At 43.5% G+C, this 21,598-nt stretch overlaps 1 long non-coding RNA gene and 1 other non-coding gene across 2 annotated transcripts; both read left to right on the top strand.

Annotated features, from left to right (window-relative positions):
• Positions 1-248: 248 nt before the first annotated feature.
• Positions 249-20,611, top strand: LOC137370936 (uncharacterized). The gene is made up of 4 exons (XR_010975142.1): positions 249-469; positions 1,412-1,525; positions 18,621-18,786; positions 20,198-20,611. It is a non-coding gene; the product is annotated as an uncharacterized lncRNA (long non-coding RNA).
• Positions 11,131-11,244, top strand: LOC137371631 (U5 spliceosomal RNA). The gene has a single exon (XR_010975255.1). It is a non-coding gene; the product is annotated as a U5 spliceosomal RNA (small nuclear RNA).
• Positions 20,612-21,598: the final 987 nt, after the last annotated feature.

Raw genomic sequence — 21,598 nt, 5'->3', positions numbered from 1 at the left:
GTACAAACAATCTGTTCCTAAGCTTCTGTCAATGCTTTTGGTGAGCTGGATTTTAGGAGGTGTGAAAGAGCAGCCTGGGATAATGTGTTACCAATTCTTCCCTTTTATTGTGGATAAGTACCCAGGTTTCACTCTTGTGTTTCTTCCAAACAGTACAGAAAATTTAAAGCTTTTAATAATTAACTCATATAGTTGCCAGGCTAAAGCTGAGTGTTAAAACTTTTATTTTTAGTCCCAAATCTTATAGCTATTTCCCATCCCCATCTCCATTCCCATTCCCATCAGTATTTCTTAGTTGAGGAGGACTGTACTAATTTTTTTTCCCCCAGGTGAGCAAGAGTCAAAGAGGTCAGTTTGCTCTCTGATTTCCTCCCGCTATTTTTCATTGGCTAAGTGTCTTGGCTAGACCACCTGGTTGAGATGAGCTAAATTTAACATTTTGATGGTGTGGATAAAAGAGTTACTATGGGTAAGTCCAATTAGAAAATACTACTTTAGACAGTAAGGGTGCTTTAAATGCTGTTATGACATTTTTACATCAGTTTAATATGGTGGTAAATGATTACTGTTTGTGAATAAAAGACCTACTAATCCAATTATTGAACAGAATGCAATGAACTTAGCTAAGTCTTGCATTCTTAAGTATTTTAAACTCTGTAAGTCAGCAGTGCTGAATGTCACAATCCAGATAGGTTTTACTATTGCCAGCAATTCTAAGCAAATGCTTTTATTTTAATTTTTACTTTGATAAGTTATTCTAGCAACAGATTCCGGATTATTGATTCAGTTCTTGCAGTAGAGTTAAACCCTTATTTACTCACCATAGTCCCATCTATGGTAGGCAGTATTGCTTTTGTGTCACAAACATTCACACTTGCACACAAAGGGTCACTAGATGTTCTTCCCATTTTGTACACAAACGTAGCAACTGATGAACACTCTAAGATGTAATGTAAATGTAACCTGAAATGGCAAGTGTAGTGAAGCACCTCATGTTCTGTTTGAAAGAAACTGATCTGTATTGCACTTTATATAATGTCCAATTTGAACTGTTCTGTCATGTATTTTTACAAATTTTATGAATAAATTATATTATGGGAGAAAAAAAGCTAATTCAGCATTCACCAGGAAACAAACCTGGGACCATCTCAATCTCTGTGATTCACTAGTGATTCCAAATGAGCCACCAGAAAACTTTGATAAGCGTTTCATCAAACTTACATTCTATAAAATAGCCACTTGAACTATTTTTCAAATGCAACACCAGGTTAATTTTAAAAAATTTGTCACCTGTTTCCTCCCATAAGTTGCCTCAATGCTCTAATCTCATTAATGTTTAAACTGAAAACACCAGTTAATTCACAACAAAATAAAAACTACAAGCTCATATTCAATTTTGATCACCTTAAAGGCTAATAGATGATCACTTGGGGCTTTATTACAACTGTACCTTGAAAAGAACTGTGCTGCAAAGCTTCATTGTATCCAAACAACCTACATCCCGATGACAGATTGTTTTGTTTCAGTAAGTAATTGTCATGCTCTTTTGCCTAATTAAACACCTATTTACTTGCTTTGGGTTCACTACCATCTGGAGGTCTGTATCTTGTCATGCTGTCAGCTGTGTTCACGTGCCAAACGAATGGCAGTTTAGATGGTTACCTAAATCAAAACTCAATGAATAATCAGGCTAGGTTAATACACAAAATACTAGTTGACAGATTGAGAGCAAATTGTTCTAACAGGAAATAAATAAACTGAAATACTTTTCTGGAAGCACAATATATCTTGGCATGTTTATCATGAAGGAACGTATACTCTCCTTCAAGCGAGATGATTCATGACAATATATTGGCCTGGTGATGTCCTTGCAGATGGAAATCAATTAGAAATCACTGAATTGATTTGAACTTCCAATTTTTAAGCTATTATTCTCACTGTAAAAACCCTTGAAAAAGTTATGCCTTGTTGACTAAGGTATAGCCGGATTTTTTACTAAATCACTATTACTACTGAAGGACCTTTCTTGCCCTGGAAAGCTAATTTTATACCTGTGGAATTTCAAATGTCTTGATTCAATGATAAAATTCCATTATTTTTTGAAATAATAACTTCTTAAAAGTTTGTTTATGATGTTTCAGCTTCTACCTTAATCCCATGTATATCCTAATCTTTATTCCAATTTCTGTGAAATTATTTTTAAAAAGTGAACGATAAAACCTACTACATGGTTTGCTGTCTATGAGAATTCTTCAATATGATTGGCTGTTTAGCCTGCTTGATGACATCGCTATTGCTGGACAAGAATTGCTACGAGAATGAAATTAACATCAGGAAAGGTGAAATCCACACCACAGAGCTCGCTAGATCTTTGTTGGAAGCTTTCTTTTGTGTCAGTGGTGAGTGCTACCACTTCGCCACTGACCGTAAAATCCAGGCCATTGTTTGATTATACAATAGCAACAGCACACATTTGAAAATATTTTGTCCCTTATTACTTGCTGATAAATATCAAGTAAAAGCAACAATTTATATTTCATACAATGAACATGGCTATGAACCATTAAACAGCAAGGGCCGAGTGAAAAAGCAACCAGGTTTGGGTCCTAGCAATGTGCCTCAGCAACAACACATTTCTGACTCCAAGAACCAGCACTGTTTGGTTGCTGCTTGCCATCAACATTGTCCTTCATTACCTGTGCAAAAGACACCTCAAGTTGAGTAAAGCCATTGGCATTGGAGGTTACATTATTCTAAGGGAGGTTTTACAAATGACCACTCCCAATGTGAAGCTGTGGAATTCAGGAATTCGGGTGGAGAGGCCATGGGGCGCACAGGATATTCTGTCTCTTAAGTTTAATGAGCAGAAATTCCTGCGGGTCACACTGACCTCTCCTATAGTACATTGGGAGTACAAATTTATGAGAGCTATCCTTCTGCTTGTTAGGCTAACTGCACCCAGTGTTCACATTAACATGCAGAAGTGTGGTGTCACCAATAATAGAGCCTTGACTCATTTTGTCCACATCCACAAACTGTTTCCCAGTTGAGCTCACATTAACGTATAGACCCAGCATTAGCATTTTGTTGACTTGTTAAGTCAAGGTGAGCTGGTAAGTTTGCACATGCTTCTATTCTAGCTCACATTGCATTAATTGTATATACATATACAATTCTGGCCAAGGGAGTGTGGGAAAATAGTGCACTGACACGGAACACAAAAGTCCGAGTGTATGAAGCCTGTACCTTGCTCTACGGCAGCGAGGCATGGACAGCGTATGTCAGCCAAGAGCGACGTCTCAATTCATTCCATCTTCACTGCCTCCGGAGAATCCTTGGCATCAGGTGGCAGGACCGTATCTCCAACACAGAAGTCCTCGATGCGGCCAACATCCCCAGCATATACACACTACTGAGCCAGCGGCGTTTAAGATGGCTTGGCCATGTGAGCCGCATGAAAGATGGCAGGATCCCCAAGGACACCTTGTACAGCGAGCTCGTCACTGGTATCAGACCCACCAACCTTCCATGTCTCCGCTTTAAAGATGTCTGCAAACGCGACATGAAGTCCTGTGACATTGATCACAAGTTGTGGGAGTCAGTTGCCAGTGATCGCCAGAGCTGGCAGACAGCCATAAAGGCGGGGCTAAAGTGTGGCGAATCGAAGAGACTTAGCAGTTGGCAGGAAAAAAGACAGAAGCGCAAGGGGAGAGCCAACTGTGTAACAGCCCTGACAACCGATTTTATCTGCAGCACCTGTGGAAGAGCCTGTCACTCTAGAATTGGCCTTTATAACCATTCCAGGCGTTGCTTCACAAACCACTGACCGCCTCCTGGCACTTACCCATTGTCTCTCGAGACAAGGAGGCCAAAGAAGAAGAAGAAGAGCTCACATTGCATTAATTGTATATATTGTAAAGGTGACATTTAAACAATGAGAAGAGTGAGTAAAGATCCAACATGGTGCAGAGCAGAAGACATTCTAAAGAACAATTCAACTGTTTCAGTTCCTTTACAACAAGGTTTATTTTTCTGCACATATCGGAGGAGGATAGCAAACAGCAGAGATGGGCCAGGGAGGTCCAATGCAATAATGGGGGTGACCACCAGGATCCATTAATATTCCAGACAGCATGTCCACTAAGAGCAGCAGAGTTGCTTCAGTCTCAACAAGGGACAAATGAGTAATCTTCAATTTTGAAGAGTACAAAATGGGCAGTAGCAGAGTGGCCACTTGTTATACACTCCGTCCAAATTTCCTTTCTATTGACTTTAATCAGGTAGGGTGCATAATGGGTGGCAGATTCGCTATCATCCATTTTGTGCCCTCACCAAACTTAGGCCTCAACTATTGAAAAGCTACATCAAAGATTTTCATGAGGGACCGAGTGTAATGTATCCAAGTTTGCAGCCGATAGAAAGTTACATGGGAAAGTAAGATGGCAGGATGGTGTATGACTTACAGGAGAATGGGAATATAATGTCGTTCCCCTGAATTTTCTGCAGTTGTCCTTCTCAGTGGCAGAGGCTGCAGGACTGGGAGTTTCCATGATCACCTTCCAATACCTCACCCAAGTTACTGTTCCTTTTGTGTGAGGTTAGGCAGTAAGCTATTTAACCATGGGGGGCGAAATCACAGCTGTAATTGGTCAATCAAAGAGGCTGCAAAGGGATATAGTCAGGTTAAGTGAGTGGGCAGGAACGTGGTAGATGGAATATGATATGGGGAAATGTGACATTACCCATTTTGGTTAGGAAAATAGAAAAACTGAATGTTTAAATGGTGAGAGACTGGTATTCAGAGGGCCCTGGGTGTCCTTGTGCATGAATCACAGAAAATTAACATACAGGTACAGAAAACAATTAAGAAAGCAAATGATGTGTTAGCTTTTATTATAAAGGGATTGGAGAATAAGAATAAAGGCTTATTACAATTATATAGGGCCTTGGTGAGACCACACTTGGAGCACTGTGCACAGTTTTGGTCTCCTTACCTAAGGAGGGATATACTCGCCTCAGTGGGACTGCAACAAAGGTTCACCAGACTGATTCCTGAAATGAGGGGATTGTCCTATGAGGACAGATTGAGTAGACTAGGCCTATATTCCCTGGAATTTAGAAGAATGTGAGGAGATCTTATTGAAATATATAAAATACTTAAGGGGCTTGACAGGGTAGCTACTGGGAAAAATTCCCTTGGCTGAGGAGTCTAGAACTAGGTTGACTATTTACAACTGAAATGAGTCATCGAGTCATAGAGTTACACAGCACAGAGACAGGCCCTTCAGCCCATCATGTCTGTGCCAGCCATCATTCACCTATCTACTCTAATCCCATTTTCCAGCACTTGGCCCGTAGCCTTGTATGCTATAGCGTTTCAAGTGCTCATCTAAATACTTAAATGTTGTGAGGGTTCTTGCCTCTCCTACCCCTTCAGGCAGTGCGTTCCAGATGCCAACCACCCTCTGGGTGAAAAAATTGACACCTCCGCTAAAGGAAAAAGTTTCTTCCTGTCTAACCTATCAATGCCCCTCATAATTTTGTATACCTCAATCATGTCCCCCCTCAGCATTCTCTGCTCTAAGGAAAACAATCCTAGCCTATCCAGTCTCTCTTCATAGCTGAAATGCTCCAGCCCAGACAACATCCTGGTGAATTTCCTCTGCACCCTCTCCAGTGCAATCACATCCTTCCTATAGTGTGATGCCCAGACATGTACAGTACTCCAGCTGTGGCCTAACTAGCGTTTTATACAGCTCCATCATAACCTCCGTCTTATATTCTATGCCTCGGCTAATAAAGGCAAGTATTCCATATGCCTTCCTAACCACCTTATTTACCTGTGCTGCTGCCTTCAGTGAACTATGGACAAGTACACCAAGGTCCCTCTGACCCTCTGTACTTTCTAGGGTCCTACCATCCATTGTATATTCCCTTGCCTGGTTAGTCCTCCCAAAATGCATCACCTCACACTTCTCAGGATTAAATTCCATTTGCCACTGCTCTGCCCATCTTACCAGTCTATCGATATCGTCCTGTAATCTAAGGCTTTCCTCCTCACTATTTACGACACCGCCAATTTTCGTGTCATCTGTGAACTTACTGATCATACCTCCTATATTCAAGTCTAAATCATTAATGTACACTACAAACAGCAAGGGTCCCAGCACCGATCCCTGCGTACACCACTGGTCACAGGCTTCTACTCGCAAAAACAACCTTTGACCATCACCCTCTGCCTCCTGCCACTAAGCGAATTTTGGATCCAATTTGCCAAATTGCCCTGGATCCCATGGGCTCTTAACTTCTTATCCAATCCCCCATGCGGGACCTTATCAAACTCCTTACTGAAGTCCATGTAGACTACATCAACTACTTTACCCTCATTTATACATCTAGTCATACTCCTTTAGGGCCACCGCTGTTTTCAGCACTCTGAATCTGCCATAAGCCTCCTTTTTTTTCCTTATCCCATCCTCTATATCCCTTGACATCCAGGGTTCCCTGGACTTGTTGGTCCTACCCTTCACCTTTGTGGGAACATGTTGGCCCTGAACTCTCACTATTTCCTTTTTGAATGACTCCCACTGGTCAGATGTAGACTTTCCTACAAGTAGCTGCTCCCAGTCCTCTTTGGCCAGATCCTGTTTTATCATATTGAAATTAGCCTTTCCCCAATTCAGTACCTTTATTTCCAGTCCATTTTTGTCCTTTTCCATAACTTCCTTAATTCTTGCAGAGCTGGGGTCACTATCCCCGAAATGCTCCCCCACTGACACTTCTACCACTTGTCCAGCTTCGTTCCCTAGGGTTAGGTCCAGTACCGCCCCTTCTCTTGTAGGACCTTCTACGTGCTGACTCAAAAAGCTCGCCTCTATGCACTTTAAGAATTTTGCCCCCTTTAAGCCTTTTGCACTAAGACTATCCCAGTTGATATTGGGGAAGTTGAAATCCCCTACTATTATTACCCAATTATTTTTACACCTCTCTGAGATTTGCCTACATATCTGCTCCTCTAACTCTCCCTGACTATTTGGAGGCCTGTAGTACACTCCCAGCCAAGTGATTGCCCCCTTTTTTGTTTTTAAGTTCTATCCATATGGCCTCATTTGAGGAACCTTTATAAGATATCCAGGGAGAAGACTCGGAGGGCGGAGTTCCGGACCTGTAAGTATAAAAAACCTACCTCGGGGATTCACAGCTTTCATCCAGGGAGAAGACTTGGAGGGTGGAGTTCCGGAACGGTAAGTATAAAAAACTTACCTCTGGTCAAAAAAAACTGAAAAAGTGACGTCACAGGAAAGCTGTGACCTGATTGGTTCGTAGGGAATCTGTACTGAATTTGAAAATAAAACATTGATAAAAATTGATTAAAACCCTAATTAACTAATTAATAAGTAGAGTAACTAAACCAGAGGGAGGAGATTACTGTAGTTAGCATTTAATATTTACAGTAGAAATCTAGCACTAGGGACCATATAGATAATTGTGACATAATTTAGTAAGGATTTAATAAGTATTTATTTATTTTAAATTAATTTATTAATTAGTGCTAGAAATGTCAGTTAGAGGGGTAAAGTGCTTTACCTGTGAGATGTGGGAGGTCCGTGACGCTTCCAGCGTTCCGGACGACTACATCTGCAGGAAGTGTACCCAGTTGCAGCTCCTCACGGACCGCATGGATCAGTTGGAGCAGCAACTGGACGCACTTAGGAGCATGCAGGTGGCAGAAAGTGTCACAGACAGGAGTTTTAGAGAAGTGGTTACACCCAAGGTGCAGGCAGATAGATGGGTGACCACTAGAAGGGGCAGGCAGTCAGTGCAGGAATCCCCTGTGGCTATCCCCCTCTCTAACAAGTATACCGTTTTGGATACTGTTGGGGGGGATGGCCTATCAGGGGAAAACAGCAGCAGCAGCCAGAGCAGTGGCACCACGGCTGGCACTGTTGTTCAGCAGGGAGGGACACAGCGCAGAAGAGCAATAATTCTAGGGGACTCTATAGTCAGGGGCATAGATCGCTTCTGTGGATGTGAAAGAGACTCCAGGATGGTATGTTGCCTCCCTGGTGCCAGGGTCAAGGATGTCTCTGAACGGACAGGGGGCATTCTGAAGGGGGAGAGTGAACAGCCAGAGGTTGTGGTACACATCGGTACCAACGACATAGGCAGGAAGAGTGACGAGGTGCTGCAGGGGGAGTTTAGGGAGTTAGGTAGAAAGTTAAAAGACAGGACCTCTAGGGTTGTAATCTCGGGATTACTCCCTGTGCCACGTGCCAGTGAGACTAGAAATAGGAAGATAGTGCAGCTAAACACGTGGCTGAACAGCTGGTGTAGAAGGTTTCAGATATCTGGATCATTGGGATCTCTTCCGGGACAGGTGGGACCTGTACAAGAAGGACGGGTTGCATCTAAACTGGAGGGGCACAAATTATCCTGGCTGCGAGGTTTGCTAGCGTCACTCGGGAGGGTTTAAACTAGTGTGTCAGGGGGGTGGGAACCAGAGCAGTAGGACAGCAGGTGAAATAACTGAGGGGGAACTAGTAAATAAGGCCAGTGAGACTAAGAGGAAGAGCAGGCAGGGAGATGTTGCTGAGCACAGCGGGACTGATGGTCTGAAGTGCATTTGTTTCAATGCGAGAAGTATAACAGGTAAGGCAGATAAACTTAGAGCTTGGATTCGTACTTGGAAATATGATGTTGTTGGTATTACAGAGACTTGGTTGAGGGAAGGACAGGATTGGCAGCTAAATGTTCCAGGATTTAGAAGCTTCAGGCGGGATTGAGGGGGATGTAAAAGTGGTGGCGGTGTTGCATTACTGGTTAAGGAGAATATCACAGCTGTACTGCGGGAGGACACCTCGGAGGGGTCATGCAGCGAGGCAATATGGGTGGAACTCAGGAATAGAAAGGGTGCAGTCACGATGTTGGGGGCTTACTACAGGCCTCCCAACAGCCAGCGGGAGGTAGAGGAGCAGATATGTAGACAGATTTTGGAAAGATGTGAAGGTAACAGGGTTGTAGTGGTGGGTGATTTTAACTTCCCCTATATTGACTGGGACTCACTTAGTGCTAGGGGCTTGGATGGGGCAGAATTTGTAAGGAGCATCCAGGAGGGCTTCTTGAAACAACATGTAGATAGTCCAACTAGGGATGGGGCCGTACTGGACCTGGTATTGGGGAATGAGCCCGGCCACGTGGTCAAAGTCTCAGTAGGGGAGCATTTCGGGAACAGAGACCATAATTCCGTAAGTTTTAAGGTCCTTGTGGATAAGGATAAGAATCGTCCTCGGGTGAAGGTGCTAAATTGGGGGAAGGCTAATTATAACAATATGAGGCAGGAACTGAAGAATTTAGATTGGGGGCGGCTGTTTGAGGGTAAATCAACATCTGACATGTGGGAGTCTTTCAAACGTCAGTTGATTAGAATCCAGGACCAGCATGTTCCTGTGAGGAAGAAGGATAAGTTTGGCAAGTTTCGGGAACCTTGGATAACGCGGGATATTGTGAGCCTAGTCAAAAAGAAAAAGTAAGCATTCGTAAGGGCTGGAAGGCTGGGAACAGACAGTAGGAAGGAACTTAAGCAAGGAGTCAGGAGGGCTAAAAGGGGTCATGAAAAGTCTTGGCAAACAGGATTAAGGAAAATCCCAAGGCTTTTTATACGTATATAAAGAGCAAGAGGGTAACCAGGGAAAGGGTAGGCCCACTCAAGGACAGAGGAGGGAATCTATGTGTGGAGCCAGAGGAAATGGGCGAGGTACTAAATGAGTACTTTGCATCAGTATTCACCAAAGAGAAGGACTTGGTGGATGATGAGTCTAAGGAAAGGAGTGTAGATAGTCTCGGTCATGTCGTTATCAAAAAGGAGGAGGTGTTGGGTGTCTTGCAAAGCATTAAGGTAGTTAAGTCCCCAGGGTCTGATGGGATCTACCCCAGAATACTGAGGGAGGCAAGGGAAGAAATTGCTGGGGCCTTGACAGAAATCTTTGTATCCTCATTGACTACAGGTGAGGTCCCAGAGGACTGGAGAATAGCCAATGTTGTTCCTTTGTTTAAGAAGGGTAGCAAGGATAATCCAGGAAATTATAGGCCGGTGAGCCTTACGTCAGTGGTAGGGAAATTATTAGAAAGGATTCTTCGGGACAGGATTTACTCCCATTTGGAAACAAACGAACTTATTTGCAAGAGGCAGCATGGTTTTGTGAAGGGGAGGTCGTGTCTCACTAACTTGATTGAGTTTTTTGAGGAAGTGACGAAGATGATTGATGAAGGAAGGGCAGTGGATGTTGTCTATATGGACTTCAGTAAAGCCTTTGACAAGGTCCCTCACGGCAGACTGGTACAAAAGGTGAAGTCACACGGGATCAGAGGTGAGCTGGCAAGATGGATACAGAACTGGCTCGGTCAAGGAAGACAGAAGGTAGCAGTGGAAGGGTGCTTTTCTGAATGGAGGGCTGTGACTAGTGGTGTTCCGCAGGGATCAGTGCTGGGACCTTTGCTGTTTGTAGTATACATAAATGATTTGGAGGAAAATGTAGCTGGTCTGATTAGCAAGTTTGTGGACGACACAAAGGTTGGTGGAGTTGCAGATAGTGATGAGGTCGGGTCGGGCACGGGAATAAATCAAAAGATTAGGGCCGGGTCAGGCTCGGGTCGGGTTTTATTTGCAGACCCGAGCTGGCCTTTATCTGTGCAGTCCCTTAGTCCCTGTCTTGCAGGTGCCTTTGATTGTCCTAGTGCTCTCCCTCTGGCTGAAGAAAGCCTGCTGACTTTCACGAGGGGAGACTGCAGGTGGCCTTACAGGAAGACTTTGACCTTGCGGGCCCGGCTTTGAAGTTGACCACTTTGGCATGGGTAGCAGCAGTCTGGGCTGGCTGACTGAAAGGCACTGGTGGAGTGGCAGTGGTGGGAGCATCAATACTATCATCCTAAGAAAGCACAGCAAGTTACTGACAACCACAGAGCCACTGACAATTCCTCAGCAATCCTAGTAATCTATTGGAGGACAGATTGCTGGACTGTTCTGAAAGCTAGCATGTTACTTTGAGCACTAGTATCCACAGCCATGAAGACAGCAGTCTGAGCCTGCATGGTACCAAGCTGGGCTTGCATGGCAACAAGCATGGTTCTCATGACCTCAGGTTTCTCTTCAGATCGTATAAATCTTTCGCCTTTTACTAAAGATTTCCGTGGAGAGGAACACTCAGAGTTTTAAATAATTTTTTGTAGCCCTGCTTTTAGTGGGGTTTCTATTTCAATAAATGAAAGATGTTGTAAAAAAAAGAACTGAGACATTGGGTGGCTTCTGCCTGTGCTACAATGGAAGCTGAGACATCGGCCACCAGATGTGCAACATGGCTGGGTCCACACATGCTGTGAGGGAATTGGCCAAGATTGCCATGTGGATACAATGAGCTCCAGGCACTGTGTGAAGTCCTGTGCTAAGTTGGAACTGACTACTTCATGCTCATCGACAGTGACACCAGGCTATCTGGCAGTCCTGCTAATCCACAAAGCACCTCAGTGTGCATGACCATCAGCATTCTCTTTGCATGCTGCACAATCAAAGTCCTCACCTGAATCCCCTGCAGACAACTTGTCCACAGCCTCGTCTTTCAGTCAGTTGACATACAAACTATCTTTTCCCCTGGCCTAGCTATAGCCCACTCATGTCCAGTGACTCACCATGTGCAGATCCCAACTCTATGCTATATATATATTCTCTACACTACACTCTAAGCACAGTGCCAGTATCTGAACTAGTGGTTGCATGTGTCAGATTGAGTGATGGTGTCTTTTTTATCAGAAGCCAGGTGTAGCTGTCACCCTTCCTCATAAGACTGCACTGGCTGGCCAGATGGCAGTTCTTGGGTATCTGAAAGCAGAAATGCAGAAGGGGAGGGTTGGGGTGAGGGAAGGAGGGGTGTGTGGAAAGCAAGGGATCCATGGTCACACAATCTGCAGTTGGCACTTCATGCCAGTGAGCAGGTTGAGGATGAAGGGGCATAAGACAGGAATATATATTATCATCCTGAATGTCCTCAGCAAAACCAGACACAGCAGCCTCTGTCACAGCCCGCCTCATAATGTGGAGAACCCTCTCCTCCACCCAGTCAGTAGCATGTTCCACACTGGGCTGCACACTGAAATAATTTAGATGAGGAAACAGCGCAAAGTTTGTGTGCTGCCTGCCTCAATGGACTGGGCATGAGGTGATTGCGCAATCCCCAAGCCTGAAATTGGGCCTTGACAAATTTCTCCTGGCCTAGGTTTGCCACACTCTGATGGAGCAGTTGGCTGCTTGAAGCCTGACTTTATGTTTAATTGGACTTTAGTTTTTATCAATATTGGACGATGGCCTTTTTAATAAACTGTGATGTAAGTTTTAAGATGCCATATTGTGTATTTATTGAAAATAATAGTGAAGGTACAGTGTGTTTAGTGAGATGCACCTCTGTGCCTACCTTTTGTGGTTGATATATTCATGTGTCATGGTATTTCCACTCTTAACACTCTAATGTGACATATTACTGGAAGGAATAGTTGTGAAAGCTTCCCGAGAGGTAAATGTGCTTGTGATACAGCTGCCCCCTGATCTCAAAAATATGACACTCCCCATGATACTGCCTGGAACAGTCTGTCCCATCACATGGTGGGAGTCTGCTGTAGAAAAGCTACTCGTAAACTGAAAGCCAACCACCTACTCCTTTCCTTCTGGTCACATGGTCCTGCTGGAGGCCAAATCATTCTATTAGAGCACAGAGTGTTGCACTGTCATGAGCTTTCATAAACCCTCACCAGTAACTCTCTCAAATCTCTCTCAATGCTTTAACATCAAAAGTAGAAGCATTAATGAGATTTGTTTTATTCGTTCATGGGATGTGGGCATAGATGGCGAGGCCAGCATTTGTTTCCCATCCCTAATTGCCTTTGAGAAGGTGGTGGTGAGCCGCCTTCTTGAACCGCTGCAGCCCATGGGGTGTATGTACACCAACAGTGCTGTTAGGAAGGGAGCTCCAGAATTTTGACCCAGCGACAGTGAAGGAACAGCAATATAGTTCCAAGTCAGGATAATGTGTGCCTTGGAGGGGAACTTGCAGGTGGTGGTATTGCCATGCATCTGCTGCCCTTGTCCTTCTAGGTGGTAGAGGTCACGGGTTTGGAAGGTGCTGTCGAAGAAAGCTTGGCAAGTTGCTGCAGTACAACATGTATATGGTACACACTGCTGCCACTCTGCACCGGTGGTGGTGGGAGTGAATGTTTAAGGTGGTGGATGCGGTGTCAATCAAGCGGGCTGCTTTGTCCTGGATGGTGTCAAGCTTCGATTGTTTGTGGAGCTGCACTCAACCAGGCAAGTGGAGAGTATTCTATCACACTCCTGATTTGTGTCTTGTAGATAGTGGACAGGTTTTATGGAGTCATGAGATGGGTTACACACTGCAGAATTCCCAACCTATGACTTGATTCTTGAGGCAATGGTACCAGTTCTGGGGCAGAAAACTCCAAAAGGGGCGGATTGCACCCCAACAGGACTGGGACCAATGTCCTCATGGGGAGGTTCATTAGTGTAGTTGGGGCAGGTTTAAACTAAATTGGCAGGGGGATGGGCACTAGCATATAAAAATAGAAAAAAGGAATAAGGTGCATAATGTACAAGTGTTGGACAGTACTAGAGAAGGGAGTAGTTCCATATTAGATAGAAGCAGACTGAGAAGGGCTACCAGGAATGCAAAGACAGGATCACAATGCATATATGTAAGTACACAAAGTGCGGTGAATAAGATTGCTGAGCGACAAGCACAAAAAGCAGTATGGGAATATGATATAGTGGCAATAACAGAAATGTGGCTTAAAAATGGTGAGGACTGGGTGCTTAATATACAAGGATATAAAGTGTTCAGTATAGAGAAGGAGAAAAGGGAGGTGGGGTAGCAGTACTGATTAGGGAAGACATTGGAATGTTGGAAAGAGGGGATGTCCTTGAGGGTGTAAGCACAGAACCCATTTGTTAGAGTTGAGAAGCTATTGGGGGTATTCTATAGGCTTACAAATAGTGAGAGATGTTTAGAGAGATACAGCACTGAAACAGGCCCTTCGGCCCACCAAGTCTGTGCCGACCATCAACCACCCATTTTATACTAATCCTACCCTAATCCCATATTCCTACCACATCCCCACCTGTCCCTATATTTCCCTACCACCTACCTATACTAGGGGCAATTTATAACGGCTAATTAACCTATCAACCAGCAAGTCTTTGGCATGTGGGAGGAAACCGGAGCACCCGGAGGAAACCCACATAGACACAGGGAGAACTTGCAAACTCCACACAGGCACCACCCAGAATTGAACCCGGGTCGCTGGAGCTGTGAGGCTGCGGTGCTAACCACTGCGCCACTGTGCCACCCTAGATAGAGGAGAAAATCTGCAGGGAAATCACAGAAATGTACAAGAACTATAGAGTGGTGATATTGGGGGACCTTAATTACCCAAATATCGATCTGGATAATTTTAGAGTAAAGGGTAAGGAGAGGTAGGAACTTTTGGATTGTGTTCAGGAGAACGTCCTTGATCAGTATACTCTCAGCCCAACTAGAAAACAGGTATTGCTGGATCTGGTGCTGGGAAATAAGGTAGGTCAAGTGGAGCAAGTGACCATTAGGGAGCACTTGGGTAAGAATGATTATGGTATCATAAGATTTAGACTCATAATGCAGAAAAGCAAGTAACGATGTAAGGTAGAATGGCTAGATTGGAAGAGGGCTAATTTCAATGCGATGAGAAGGGAGCTAGCCAGGATAAAATGGAACCAAAGACTGACAGGAAAAACTGTAATGGAGTAATGGGTTATCTTTAAGGTAGAGATGCTTCAGGTACAGGCTAGGACATTCCAACAAGGGTGAATGGTAGGGGAACCAAAAACAAAGCTCCTTGGATGATGAAGGAGATAGAGATTATGATGAAACAAAAAAAAGATGGTGTATGATGCATGCCAGGTGAATTCTTCAAGTGAGAGCCAGGCCAAATACAATAAGTTGAGAGGTGGGGTGAAGAGGAAAATAAGACAGGCAAGGAGAGAATATGAGAATAGAATGGCAATCAAATTAAAAGGGAACCCAAAAATCTTCTAATGGCATGTAAATAATAAGCAGGTAGTAAGAGGTGGAATGGGGCCCATTAGGGACAAAGAGGATAATACATGTTTAGGGGGACAAGGCAAGGCTAGAATATTTAATGAATACTTTGAACCAGTGTTTACAAAGGAAGAGGAATCTGACAAAATATTGTTTGAAGTGGAGAGAGTAGAGGCAATGGATAGGGTCAAAATCGAGAGCGAGGAGGTACTTAGGGTAGATAAGTCACCTGGTCCAGATGGCTTGCTTCCAAGGTTGCTAAAGGAAGTGGGGGGTGGAGATAGTGGAAGGACTTGCATAATCTTCAATTCTTCCCTAGATATGGAGGTGGTGCCAGAGGACTGGAGTGGCAAATGTGACACCCTTATTCAAGAAAGGGTGTAAGGACAGTCTTACAGGCCAGTTAGTTTACTGTGAGTGGTAGGAAAGGTTTTAGAAAGAATAATTGGGGGAAAAATCAGCTGACACTTGGAGAGGTTTGAGTTAATTAAGGATACCCAGCACAGATTTGTAAAAGGCAGATCCTACTTGACTAATCTAATTGAATTTTTTGAGAAAGGAACAGAGAAGGTTGATGAAGGGAATGTGGTGGATGTTATCTAGATGGATTTTAAGAAAGCGTTTGATAAAGTACCACATAAGAGGCTGGTTAACAAAATTGAGGCTAATGGAATAGGAGGGTTAGAGTACAATTGGATAAAAAATGTGCTTAAGGACAGAAAACAGCAAGTCATGGAAAATGGTTATTTTTCAGACTGGAGGATGGTAGACGGTTGTGTTCACCAAGGGTCAGTGCTGGGACCACTGCATTTTGTTTGCTATAGATAAATGGCTTGGATCTTGGAATACAGAGTAGATTTTCAACATTTGCCAAAGATACCAAGCTTGGAGGAGTGACATATCGTGAGGATGATGCAAACAGCCTGCAACAGGACATAGATGGGCTAACAGAATGGGCAGACAAGTGGTAGATGGAATTTAATACAGACAAGTGTGAGGTGATGCATTTTTGCAGAAGGGATAGGTTGAAGCCATATAAACTTAATGGCGCAGTTATAAACAGTGTGCAAGAACAGAGGATCCTGGGGGTGCATGTGCATTGATCTTTGAAGGTGGAAGGTCATATTAAGAGAGTGGTTAGCAAAGCATATCGGATCTTGGTTTTCATAAAAAGAGGCATTGAGTATAATGCTGAATCTTTAAAAAGTTCTGGTTAGACCCCAACTAGAGTACTGCATCCAGTTCTGGTCACCATACATTTAAGAAGGATGTGAGGATCCTTGAGAGGGTGCAGAGGAGATTTACCAGAATGGTTCCAGGGATGAGGGATTTTAGTTACAAGGTTAGGTTGGAAAAACTCGAGTTGTTCTCCCTGGAGCATAAGAGGTTGAGGGGCAATTGGATAGAGGTATACAAGATTATGACAGGCTTAGATATATTAGACAAGGAAAAATTGTTCCCATGAACTGATGGTACAAGGACTAGGGGACACAGATTGAAGGTTTTTGGCAATAGATACAAGGGGAATGTGAGGAAGAGCTTTTTTTACACAGTGACTGGTAATAACTTGGAACTCGCTGTCCATAAGGGTGGTGGAAATGGAGACAATTAATGATTTTAAAAGGAAATCGGATGGGCACTTGAAGGAAATAAACTTGCAGGGTTATGGGGATCAAGCAGGGGAGTTGGAGTGACAGGATTGCTCTGTGGATAGCTGGCATGGGGCTCGATGGGCCGAATGGCCTCTTTCTGTGTCTTAAATTACTCTATGACTATGACCTCTGACCTTATGATGGAGGGAAGGTCATTGATGAAGCAGCTGAAGATGGGCCTAGGACACTACCCTGAGGAACTGCTGCAGTGATGTCCTGGGGCTGAGGTAATTGACTTCCAACAACCACAACCATCTTCCTTTGTGATAGGTGCGACTCCAACCAGTTGAGAGTTTCCCCTTAATTCCCACTGATTGCTAAGGCTCCTTGATGCTACACTCAGTCACTGCTACCTATGTGCCAAGGGCAGTAACTCTCTGACATTCAGCTCATATGTCAATGTTTGGACCAAGGCTGTAATGAAGTTTGGAGCTGGGTGGCCCTGGCAGAACCTGAACTGAGAACTGATGAGCAAGTTAACTGGTGACTAAGTGATAGCACTGTCAATGACACCTTCCATCACTTTGCTGATGATTGAGAGTATACTGATGGGGTAGTAAATAGCCAGATTGGTTTTGTCCTGCTTTTTGTGCATAAGACATAGCTTGGCAATTTTCCACATAGTTGAGTAGATGCCAGTGTTGTAGCTGTACACCCTACTGAGCCAGCGGCGCTTCAGATGGCTTGGCCATGTGAGCCACATGGAAGATGGCAGGATCCCCAAGGACACACTGTACAGCGAGCTCGTCACTGGTATCAGACCCACCGGCCATCCATGTCTCCGCTTTAAAGATGTCTGCAAATGCGACATGAAGTCCTGTGACATTAATCACAAGTCGTGGGAGTCAGTTGCCAGTGATCGCCAGAGCTGGCGGGCAGCCATAAAGGCGGGGCTAAAGTGTGGCGAGTCGAAGAGACTTAGCAGTTGGCAAGAAAAAAGACAGAAGCGCAAGGGGAGAGCCAACTGTGTAACAGCCCCAACAACCAATTTTATCTGCAGCACCTGTGGAAGAGTCTGTCACTCTAGAATTGGCCTTTATAGCCACTCCAGGTGCTGCTTCACAAACCACTGACCACCTCTAGGCGCTTACCCATTGTATCTCGAGACAAGGAGACCAAAGAAGAAGAAGAAGCTGTACTAAAACAGCTTGGCTAGGGGCACCTGCTCCTGTGCTTGCCTTGTTGCTCCTGTAATGGTAGCATAGCTGTAACATAAAGAAAAGATTACATGATCAGTCATTGCCTGCAGTTAGGCATGTTAGAACTACTGACGCTTATTCCAAATGTACTTGCCAATCACTTGGCTAAAATCTCCCCTGCAAAAATACCCCATGATGCTTATACTACTCAATGGCAATCAGCAGATAATAGAAGCCTTGTTTTAAGACAGTTCTCAAGTGAATAATGGAGTCTGGCTTAAAAACAAGAAATGCTGGAACCACTCAGCAGAGTTAACGTTTCGGGTCAGTGACCCTTCTTCGGAACTGACCCGAAACGTTAACTCTGCTTCTCTTTCCACAGATGCTGCCAGACCTGCTGAGTGGTTCCAGCATTTCTTGTTTTTATTTCAGATTTCCAGCATCCGCAGTATTTTGCTTTTATAGTAGAGTCTGGAACCGTTTTGAACCACGTTGTCAAGGAGACAAATGACTGCAGTTGTTCATGGTCAATAACCATCTCCATTTCATAGTTGTGAGGTCAAAATCATAAAGTGAACCAACAGTGTCCATGATGTTTAATGCCACTGCTTTGCAGGAACCAGTCCTTCTTCAGTTTCTGTCTCCGTCTCTTCAACATCCATATGTAAGTGACTCATCCCGAAATTTTGCCTCCCCAGAACCTGCATCACACTCTGAAGTACCTGTTACCTACTTTAGACAAAGAGTACACCAAGTGCTGTGGTGAGGCGTGTTGATGAAAGAACTCAACTTGATGCTCCTGAGATGGTGGCATAGCTGTAACAAGAAGAAAAGATCATGTGATCTGTTCACGTGTGTAGTTAAGTAAGTTAAAACCCCTGACCTTTATAGCACAGAGATAGACTACTTGTTCCATTGTAATAAAAACAGAAAATGCTTGAAATACTTAGCAGGTCAGGCAGCATTGTGAAGAGAGAAACAGAGTTAACATTTCAGGTCAATGAATTTTGCCATGAAGGTGAAGGTGGGATTGGAGGCAGGCATGGCAGCAATTCCTCGCCACCAGCTGGCATGTTGGTCTGCCACCATGTTCCACCTCCGGCCTATTTTCAGCAAAGCAATTTCTTGGGGGTGGGGGGTTGGTGGTGTAGCCAAACAGGCCTATTAAAGTGCCAATTGAGGACTGTCTTCAAATGCCACCTGGACAGGTCCCCTGATGTGGCTGCAGCCCCTCCACTATGATGGCCTGGTAGGTGCGGCCACAGTTTATTTTGTTGAAAGCTCAATTCTTCAGAGGGCACCTCCATGTCACAGTCCCCAACCTGCCTTAGCAGCACCAACCTCTGCCGATGGGGCTGCCAATGCTCAAGAGCTGCTGGCCCTCTGATTGGGCCTGCAGTATCAAGAGCCCACCCACCATCCTTAATTGGACGGCAAGCTTGGAGGTAGCCAATTAGAGGCCGTCTCCCAGAAGATCACTGAGCTGGTCTTGCTGCCAGCAAGTGCAGGCTCGGGAGCTCCATTTGTTCCCATCATCAGGGACACAAGGCTCATGGGAAAATCCAACCCTTTAACTTTGTTGCTGTCTCCACAGATGCTGCCAGACCTGCCAAGCATTCCCAGCATATTCTGTTTTTATTTCAGATTTGCAGCATCTGCAGTATTTTGCTTTTTCAATTGTTACATTGCGCTTGTGCCAGCTCTTTGCTAAAGAATCAGAAACTCATCTCGCTGCCTCACTCTTTCCTCATTTTTTCTTCCTTTGCTTCAAATATTTATCCAATTTTTCCTTAAAAGCTGCAAAGGTCTCTGCCTCAAGCATTCCCTGTGGCAATGCATTTAGATGGTATATAAAAGAAAGAAAACTGAAAGAAAAGTAAATAAAAACCATTGAACTATAGAAGTTTACAGGGCAGTAGGCCATGCAGGCCATCATCCACAAGATGACTCTTTGCTAAAGTAATGCAAAAGTAATCCTATTGTGCTGCTCTCATGCCGTAGTCCTGAATCTTCCTCTGCTTTCAAATGGTTATCTAATTTTCTGGGTGAAAGTACAATGGTCTCTATCTCATCCACTCCGTGTGGCAAAACATTTCAAGCTCCAACAATCTTTGGTATAATGACATTTCTCTACACCATATTAGCATGTTGTTGGTCTGTCCATTTATGATCAGACAGCATTTTGGTTTCAAAACAGCTGTAAAGCTCTTTCATATCCTCTTCAATATATTTATCAATGTTACTGCAACAGATTGTCTTGTCTATCTTCTTCCAGAGCAACTCACATAGGAATGGACTCAGCAAGCCTTGCAAATGTGGGATAGTCTTTGATTAGCTACTTACAGCTCCTAGGAGTATTTCCAGTGCCAGTCTCGATCACCGACCAGGGTAATGGAATTGCTGCAATGTTAATTAGGTGAAAGTAAGACAAGATGAGGCAGCACCTGCTATTAAGACATGAACTTGATTTATTTGATAAATGGGAATTTCTGAAGTTCAACAATGTTATCCTAATCCAGAGACGAGATCACCTCACTGACATATATTGAACAGTCATTTTTGATTTTTGAAGAAAATCATAATTTTGGGGGCACATGATCACTGAAATTATTTGCATTGGAATAAATGATTATTATATTAATATACATCATGCAGCCATTATGTAGCTATTCTTTGTAAAACATGTGCATTGCTTGCAAGCAGAGATATAAACAGAGTATGCTAATTCCCTGTATGTTTTATGAAATAAAATTCAACATTATTGCAATCCAAACTCAGTGGCAGATTTTTGCTTTGATCTGGATCACATAATTTAGTCGCAGGAACCTATCATCCATTGAAATAAAGTTATCATATCCCAAGAAGTTATGTAATCTTAGTAATTAATTTTTTGCTAAGTTACTAAACAAGTTCCTAAACATGGAATATATTATAAAGATTCAAACCAGGAAAAATATATCTGACAGAATTGTAAATTGCTTAAATTGTGCATTGGGCAATGCAAAGTGGATCCCTCAATATGTTACTCCATTGTAGGACAAGTTTAATCTGTATCTTATTCGAGACATAATACCCAATGCCTGAACAGTTACAATATTTCACATAATATACACAAGGAGAATAGTTTCAGACTGAGTGAAAAATGATCAAACACTTTTGATAAGTAGAAAAAGAATATTAAATTGATTATCAACTTCTAAGTTTAAGATGGGGTTACTTCCTCCCAAGGTTGATTAAAATAGACTTCAACCAATCTTAAGAGATGATAGACATTTCTGTAATTTTGCCAGAGATCTGGGTTGAGGCTGCCTACTTACCTTAACTGTGACCTTTAGCAGCTCCAGTGAGATCTGATACATTTTGCACCCACTGATATCCTGGATTTAAAATAAGAAAGCTTTTCAGATGTAAGCACACCGCATTTTCTGGAGCTCAGCAAAGTGAAGGCCATATTCTCGGGCAAACCACATGGGAAATACTTGGGCTTTATCATTAAGGTGTTTAAGGTGAAAAGGTAGGCAGTGAATGAATTATGGGAAAGGTTGGCTCCAAATCTGGAGGACTCAAAGTCAAAGCAATTATTTTTTTTATTTGGCTACAGGGTCTTTCAGGTTTAAGGAGACAACAGTGAAATTGGTTCAGACATGTCTAGATTTTGGAAGCCTCGCAAGTTCAT

The sequence above is a fragment of the Heterodontus francisci genome, chromosome 6 (assembly GCF_036365525.1).
Source record: "Heterodontus francisci isolate sHetFra1 chromosome 6, sHetFra1.hap1, whole genome shotgun sequence".
NCBI lineage: Eukaryota > Metazoa > Chordata > Chondrichthyes > Heterodontiformes > Heterodontidae > Heterodontus > Heterodontus francisci.
The sequence above is the reverse complement of the archived record's forward strand: the minus strand, read 5'-3'. Positions and strand labels throughout refer to the sequence as shown.